Source organism: Lupinus angustifolius, chromosome LG06, assembly GCF_001865875.1.
Source record: "Lupinus angustifolius cultivar Tanjil chromosome LG06, LupAngTanjil_v1.0, whole genome shotgun sequence".
Lineage (NCBI taxonomy): Eukaryota > Viridiplantae > Streptophyta > Magnoliopsida > Fabales > Fabaceae > Lupinus > Lupinus angustifolius.
The window spans coordinates 22410275-22420188 of record NC_032014.1 but is presented as its reverse complement, the minus strand read 5'-3'; positions in this window follow the sequence as shown (position 1 = coordinate 22420188).

Sequence of the window (9914 nt, the reverse complement as noted above, 5' to 3'; positions counted from 1 at the left end):
CTCATGACTAAATGACACTTTTTGGCTCATGATAACTAGAGAAAATTTGAGTTTTGGCTCTAATATCATTTAAAGGTTTCATCTCAAAACCATTTGATAATGAGAGAAGTAATCTATCATATATTTAATAAGATTATAAGATAGATAATATGAGATTTACTTTCCAACATTCATATTTTTACCAATATATACTTCAAATCAATAGAAGTTAGTATATTTTTTATTCTTTGCTTTAGTAGGAAACATTTGAGTTGTGCTAGATGGCTCATATACGTAGAAGTTTTAATTTTGGTTATGTTATATTTATTGATGTCTAAATAAAAAAACAAGAAAAAAATAATCTAGTGGTAGTTTATTATGAGTTTTATATATCATTACTGCATCGTCCACTATTCACGTTAAATCATAACTTGAGTTTTCAAAAAAAAAAAAATGAGAAAAAAAGATGTGTGCATTAATAGTGTAAGAGATTTTTACTAAATATGTTGATAATTAACTTTTTAAATATAAGTAAGACAAATAAATAATAAACGATATAATAAATGTATGCAAATCTCTATAATGATGCATATATTGCACTAAAAAAATATAAGTGATAAAATATATTGACTGTGTATAAATCTTAAATCTTTACAATAACAAAATGCATAAATATTACATTCTTAATTAATCTATGAAACAAAATTAAAGATTATACCCAAAAAACATTAACCCCTAAGCCAAATTTTGTTCTAATCAAAAGTGGTATATTTAGCTACCAAATTTTATCCCAAATCAATATTGATAAATATCTAACAACCTCAAAATCTTCATGTCATAGACATTAAAACAACACGACCAGAAAGACAACAGGTCCTAAGACCTAACAGAATCCTCATATGACTTGGATTTTGTTTTAAAAAAATTCTTTTGAACCCTTCACTTTTTTTATAATAAACTCTTTACATGAGAAAAATATTTATGGTTTGATGAAGTTACCCAAAGGAAAAAAGTCTTGAAAAATAAATGGGTGTGTAGGTTTACAATCGAAGAAGGCAACTCGAGAATACTGTAACAAAATTGAATTATCGTGAAAGATTGCATCAAAGTCATCTCAAAATATATTTTAAAGCTCTGAAACATTCTATTTCTATTATTTCCCCTTCTAACTAAACTTACACATATAATCTTAAACAACTTAAGTATAATATTCATTTTTATCTAATTTTTGATGTATGGATAGCCTCAATTATTGAGAGAGTTAACCACTGCTAATAATATTAATTTTGTCAACGATTATAACTATTTTTTTCAAAAAATATCATTATATTTTTTCCTTGAACTTTATGGAGTTTAAATAAGATTATATTTATAAAAAAGGTTATTAATGGAGTGAAAAAATTAGATGAAATTCTGTAAGTAAAAGGGTTTTTTTTATGATACATCAACAACATTATTCACCGATAGTATAGAATAGTTTTATCTTTTAGTACATTATTACAGTTAAACTTAAATGCATTTTAAAATTTGAATTGTAAAGTTCATTAATAACATATGCAAAAAATGGCAGATGAAGTTTATAATAAAAATGACAGATAAAAACATTTATTAGCACATATATGATTCAAATTCAAAATGTGAAAAAGGAAATCATTCCAAAATCCATTAGGAAAATAAAATTGTAATATAGTTTAATGTTACATTTATTAAGTTGGTCCCATGAGTGAATGAGCACTTATATCATAGCTATATAGACACATGGCACTAATGTTGCTAGTTTAACTTCGAAATCCAAAAAATGCTTCACCCAATGAGGATTTCATACATACAATAGTTAAATTTTTTTTTGTACTAAGAGGGTATTCTCCTACCCTATGCATAAGGAACTAATCTTTTTTAAAATGTGTGGTTGTTCCTTCCAACAAGTGTTGCTCATACGAATTGAACTCTGAATATTTTGATTATTCTAAAGATATAGCGAATCTTACACCACTAAACTGCTTTATGGTATATAATAGTTCAATTAGTAATTCAATAATTAAATTGTGTTGATTAAATTATATATATTGTAATAAGTATAATACAATCATAAATATAAATACTATTATTTGCAACATATAATGCAATTATTGAAATATTTCAAGAGAATCTTAAAAACAAATATTAGAACCAATATGAATTGAAAAAAATTACATGTTGTATATAATTGTTATACTGTGCCGATATAGAAATTAAATTATTAATAGGAATGGCAACAAGGTGCATCAATGTTAAGTTTGTGTTGATCCAACTTGAACTTGATCTCAACGAGGGTGAAAACAATATTATTATCTTCAACCCCATCGAGCTTTAGGTAACATGAACTAAGAAAACCCACCTAAAACCTGTATTTTGAATCAGGGAATCAATCTTTACATTACGGATAAGGATTTGTTGTCCCAAAGCATATCCCAAACTCTGTCCCAGACCAATCATATTATGTCATGTCAGTTAAAAAAGATTAAATATTCATAACTTTATCAATTTTGCTTCACTATTATTGGCTAGGGACGTGGTTGGGGACAGGGTTGGGGACAACAGATCCCATCCTTACATTACTTGCTTTGGAAGTTCATGTGACCCTTGAGAAGTTGACATTGTGATTAAAAAGCTTGAACAAATGACAATATTATAAAAGCTTATTCCCATTAAACTTTCACTTATGTTTTGTGAATAACTAAATCATTAATTTCATATTCAAATAGTACATTTTTTTTACCAACTGGCGTTGGTTTAAGTGATACATGTTTGATTTCTTTTAAACAGTATATCGGATTTGAGTCTTATGGATCAAAAATGCTCACTGCTAGAGTTAGCCTTATATATCTACATGTTCCTAACTCGGACATAATTGTCCCCAACGTAGGAATACTATGGGAAACCAAAAACAATTAGAACGTTTTGAAACATTAAATATAAATACGTTCTGCTCATGCTGGGATCATATTTGGTATATAAAATGAGGTTAAAGTGCACCAAATTCACCCTCCATGTAAACATATAATTTCAGTTTTTTAATTCCCATATATATATATTTATTTATATATATGAGGAAGGATTTGTTTACATCTAAATTAAGTTACACTCAATTTCAACAATTCATTTTCAGAAATTCAACGGACCAAATGAGTGAGTGCAATAAATGATGAGAGAAAAAAAAAAGAAATCTTAAATAATTTATTGTCAATTGAATTTAAGAAAATGAATGCCTAAGATTGAATGTAACTAGTATAATTTAATTTGAGTATAAACGGATCTCATATATATATATATATGTGTTTAATTTTATAACTTTATATATACTAGCATGTCGATCGACAGTTTATGTTTATCGACCGACATTCTTATTTTTTTATATGTATCATTTTTGTGTTATATTCTTTAAAGAAAAATAATTTAATATAAGAAATGTTGCATAGAATAGAAACTCAATAGAGACCAAAGATGTAAGAAGATTAATTAAATAGATAATTAAGAAAGAAAAGATAAAAATAAGAAAATGTGTAGAAAAATAATGATGTATTGTGAAGAACAATAAAATATTTGGAAGTTTATGATGGTTACTAATGGAGGAGTTACAAAGGGTAATTTTGGAATGTGAAAAATTATGTGATGGTAGTTATTTATAGTTTTGGCTTTATATATACTAGTGTGGCGATATGCACTTCGTGTCTGCCAACCTACATTTTTTACATTTTGATATCAAATATTTAAATTTTATATATTATGTTTTGGTAAATTAGAATATTTTTTAAAATTGAATATACTTTGTATTATAATTTTTATTAGATGCACTATATTATAGTTTTTGTCTTGATTTTAAAGGTCAAATTAAGGTGAGAGAGTGATTAGTATATTGGTAATAGTTATATATGATTATATGTTTTTTTTAGAAACTAAAAATTGTTAAGGGCAAAATAGTAAAATTATATCATAATGATAGTTATGTAATGTTTTCTCCTTATATATAGTGTAGATAATAATTGAGATTACACTCAATTCAAATGGGTACCACAAGTTTAGTTTTTATTGTCATCCCTAATTATTATATTGGTCAAATACGAGTACAACAGTAAAATGATTCAATTACTAATTAATAAGAGTACGAGTATAATGGTAAAATGATTCAATTACTAATTTATTAAATAAATTGCATGTTGGTTAAATAATATATTATAGTAAAAGTCCATATTAATATGAACCATTGAATTTTATTTGAAAAGTCCAGATTAAAATATATATACACATGACTTTTTAAGTGACTAATAACTAACTTTTAATCATAATTCTTCATGATTAGTTGTAAGACTCATATTTAGTGTTTTCACAATTTTTATACGAGAATTGTTTTCATTTGAATCATTCTCTTAAAATAAATATAATATATTTATGAATATGAATGTTATTATCTATAACATACAATTCAATTATTAAAATGATTTTGACTATATTACAAACAATTATTAGAATTAATATTAACCAGATGATTTACATATTCACATATCCAATATAATTGTTATATTGTATCAGTATAAAAACCATTTCACTGATTTTCTAATTGAACTGGTTGCCACATACACTATTGATAACTATAATTCAAATCCTCTAACACTCTAATCCTATTTAATTGAGATGAAATGCCATATAATTTTAGAAATCATCAACTCAGAATATGGCACTATCATGGGCCCCACGAACCTATGGGCCCAATTACCTACAAAAGAATGGTCATCCTTTTCTGATATAAATCTTTATGGAATAAATAGTAAGTGTTTTAAGAATGTGGTTAACATTGCTTTGATAAATTTCATACATACCTACCTACCTATCTTTTCAAATTTTAATAGTGTATCTTTTCCAATTCAATTGTGACAAATTTAAATTTCAGAAATTAGATTAGATGAATTTTTTATTTTACTGAAGTTGAAATAATCTTCTTAGAGTTTAAAATTTGTGTTTTTACACTGTCGACACATCATCCACCATTGATTTGTCTTACTTTTGTTTGAGAGTCAATGATGGTTAATAATCAAGGGTCATGATTTACTGACACTGTAAAAAACACTTACACTAACAGTGTATACATATTAAATTCATTTTCTTATAGTTATAGGTGTCAATTTGAATCATGTCTAAAAATCTCCACATGGATTTCCACATTTAGAATTCTCATAGGTGTAGATTTTTTCTCTTAGAAAATGGGGACAAGAGAGAAAATATTTTCAAATGAGATGTGGGGACATGGGCAAGGATAGGCCCAAGATTTCTGTCCCAAAAATATCACTCATTCTGTACCAAAAGATGGTACAAAAATTACAAAGAAAATTGTCCAAATTAAAGTCATCATAACAATAAATAAATGCTTGGAAATTGAATATTATGTTATAAAATTTGGCTCGAACATGTAACCGGGCATCTGACCAGTTCAACCATGAATCATGTATCTGATTGGTTCAATCATGAATTAGACATCTCATTGGTTTGAGCCTCTCATCTAACCAGTTTTGTATCAAAGTTGGATTGACTCGGCCGATTTAAATCTAAAATCGGTAACTCGAATGGTCGGGCGGATTAAACTGCTTGAGTTAATAAAAAAATTGTTTAAAAAACAATCAAAGCAATGTCGTTTTGAAATGATTTTTTTAACTTATTTATAATTATAGTTTTCATTTGTTAACTTTTGTTATACCAAAACTTTCATTGTTTAAATAAATTTTAATATTATGTATACTTTTGTTGCAATTAAAACATAATACATGTGTTGTTTGATGACTCTTCAACTTGTTTGTGACATTTTATAGTAGTAAAATATTCTTTGTTGGTTATTTAAATAGATATGGTAATGGTTTTAAAGTTAAAATATAGAGTTATTAAATAATGTTAGTTAATATTATGATTTTTTTAGAATTTTTAATATAAACCGAGTGAATCGGTCCTAGACTTAGTGCCATGAATAACATTGATGAATTGTCTTTTGTTTAATCAATGAAATATGTCATAATTAGGTTAATGATTGATTTATTTGTTAGATAAAGTATTTAAAATATTCCTTTAATTATTTTGATTTTGCAAAATTTCACAATCTGATCTCTTGAGATGAATGGAGTATATGCTTATATATATATATATATTTCTTACGTGTATCCTTGCACTAGAGACAATTATGTTTAAGTCGGAAATATCTATAGGTATGTGAAGTTAACTCTTCCAACAAGTATTTTTCATCCATATTACCTGAGACATTGCTTAAAGAGAATCAATTAGTTAAAGTGACCTTCAACACTCCTAGGATCATGATTAAAATGAAGTGTTATGTTTATATCAAACCATAAAAAATACAGTCACCATTCTTTCAAAAAATTTAAAAAAATCGAATACCCACTGACATGAAGATGAACTACATCATATATCAACGATGAAGTGCATAACAAAATCTACGAATGTATCAACCGATTTTATGTTTTTTTTTTAAGTTTTTTACTCGTTTTGATTTACTTTTATGAATAAAAAATGATTTTCTAAACTAGTTTCGTATCATTTTGATTGGTCCAAGTCAATTTTAGCTAATTTTCTGCTATCTAAATTGAGAAATGAGCTGTTTAATACCAATTTAAGTTACACTAATTACACTCAATTCTAACCATTTATTTTCTTAGATCCGATGAACCAAATGGATAAAACTTATAAGTTATTTAATATTTCTCATTTTCTCTCTCATCACTTATTACACTTACCCATTTGCTCCGTTAGATCTAAGAAAATGAATTTTTGAGATTGAATGTAATTAATATAACTTAAGTTGAGTGTAAATGAATCTCTCCTCATATAAATTGGTTCAACTTCAAATTTTATTACTCTATGTACTTTTAGCTTAAAGATTTATATACATCATTTATTAATATTACTTTTTTGATGAGTCAATGATAACTAAAAATAAATGATAGATAATAGACTCCCTCTTTATAAAAAATTTACGATAAATACATCTTTATTCTCTTATCATACATGAAAGAGGGACTGGTTAAGGATCTAGGATCTCTTTATTAAGATTCTTTATGATCTCACCATTTTAACATGCAATGTTGTATACTTGTATATAATTTGGTGACAAACAAAAATATACACAGAGAGTTCAATATATTATTAACGAATTATTCATTATTCATAGTTGCTGACAAACAAAAATATACACAGAGAGTTCAATATATTATTAACGAATTATTCATTATTCATAGTTAATCAAAAAGTAATCTAAATATATAGTGAATAATATAATGACTGTATATAAATCTTTATACTAACAAATCAATTTTAATATTAATATTCAAATATTATGTTAATGGTGCTATAATATGAATATCAATTAATGAATCTAAGCACATGAACTTTTGGTTAAAAGAGCATTAAATATCTATTAAAATCAGCAAAAAAAAAAAAGTAACTCACAGCCATAAATACATTTCTTAATTATTTTATTCAAATGACAAAAATTCCAAAAACCTTTGTGCACAAGTATGAATGAAATTTTTTTGAGTAAATTATACTGACACCCCTGAGTTTTAGCGAAATTACACAAATCACCCATCCCTTTTCTACACCTATATAGATCACCTAATTTTTATACTTTAATTACACTAACCACATGTGTATGAGAAATAAGTGTAATTTTTTAAACAAAAAATGTGATAAATGCAATTAAGTTAAACAAAACATGGTATATTATGAAGACAAGTCCAAATAATATATGAGTCGATATCTCTTTATTATTTTTGGTCCGTTATGATATAGTATAAAAGCAATTTAAAAAATATCTCTTTAGAATTGTTGATGCATTTTATAACCAAAAATAATAAAGATATATTAATTTGTATATTATTTGGATTTTTCCTTATAATATACCATGTTTTGTTTAGCATAATTGCATTCATCACATTTTTTTTGTTTAAAATGTTACACTTATTTATCATGCGGGGTAGTCAGTGTAATGAAAGTATAAAAATTAGGGAAGGTTTGTATATGTGTAGAAAAGTGATGAGTGATTTATGTAATTTCACTAAAACTCAGGGGTGTTAATGTAATTAACTCATTTTTTTATGCAAACTTGGGCGTTGAGATATGTGGCTCTCATGTGTACTTACTTTTAAGCTTCCTTCCCGAGCTTTATAAGGTTGCTCGCCAAGATTTCAACATTAGTAGTATATTTATTGTCCCATTTTTTGTATCACTCTATGTACTATTATCTTTAATTGGTTGCAAAAAATTACTTAAGTTAAAATTGTAATTATTAAATATTTTGTTGGTCAATCATATCTCATAACACATAAATTGACATAAATGTATGAGACATCATATGTGACTCTTCAACATTTTATCGTATATTATTTGCCTCATCATCAAGAGCATATAGCATCGAAAAAATTACACAATTGAGTGACTTTTGTTCTTTGAGATAGCGAGAGCTTGAGATAATTTCTTTTGCTCTAATTGTGTGAGTGTTGGTGAGAACTTTTCTTAAGTAAATATGTTGTTTTTTGTTCTCAATATTATAAGATGATTTGTTGTACTCTCTATTTTACATAATAGAACTTCGTTTGTTTGTATTAGGGGTGAGTATCGGCTGGGTTAGGACGAGTTAAAGTTTGTCCCTTACCAGACCCTAAATGTTGATCAAGTGAGTTTTTGGACCCAGACCTGACCCTGAACACGAAGTTAACCCGACCTTAAATATTGACTAGGTCTAATTTTTGAACTAGAACTCAATCCTATAACCATTGAGACTCGACCCTATTCGGACTCGATCAAGATCGAACCATACTAGATGAGTGGGTAGGGTTGGGTCCTACTCACCCCTAATTTGTATTGTCCATGATTTTTTATCTCCCACATTATTTAAGATTTTTTTCTACGTTAAATGCTCACTTTTATTGATTCTCTTTAATACTTGTTGATTTTTGTTAGATCAGCTGCATAGGAAGAGATAGGGAGAGGAGAAGAAGAAGAGAGAAGGGAGAGAAATGCAATATGGAATTAATGATAAGAGATAAGGCCAAAGGGCCAATACATATAGGAAGCTAGGAAAATACAAAAGATAAGACTACCCTTTACTAATAACTAAAATACATTTAACATTCCCCCTCAAACTCAAGATGCGTTAATCGAAAGCATCGAGAGTTTGTTAGTCAAGAAACGAAAACGTTGAGTAGAATGAGGTTGGTAAACAAATCAGCAATCTGCAACGAAGAAGAAATGAAGAGTAAGGTGATGGTGCCATGTTGGAAGTGGTGACGTGTGAAGTGACAATCAATCTTAATATGTTTAGTACGCTCGTGAAAGACAGAGTTATGAGCGATTTGAATAACACTCTTATTGTCACAGTACATGGGAGTGGGTTCAGGTTGATCAACACCCAGAGAAGCAAGTAACCAACGCAACCAAACTATTTCAGCAGTGGTGGTTGCCATAGCACGATACTCAGCCTCTGTAGAAGAGCGAGAAATAACATCCTGCTTCTTACTCTTCCAAGATATGAGAGAATCTCCTAGAAAGATACAGAAACCTGTAGTAGACTTGCGATCAGTAGGATCCCCAGCCCAATCAGCATCTGAATAAATAAGCAGACAATGTCAAGGAAGAATTTGAAGAGAAAATGAGACTCTAAAACTGAGTGCCTCGAAGATAACAAAGGATCTGAAGAACAGCTGCCCAATGAACAGTAGTAGGAGAACTCACAAACTGGCTAACAATGTGCACTGCATAAGCAATATCGGGTCTGGTAATGGTCAGATACACCAAACTACCAACAAGAGTGCGGTATAGAGTAGGTTCAGAGAGAGGAACACCATCAGAAGATGTATATCTAGCATTAGTCTCAAGAGGACTGTCAACAACTTTAGTGT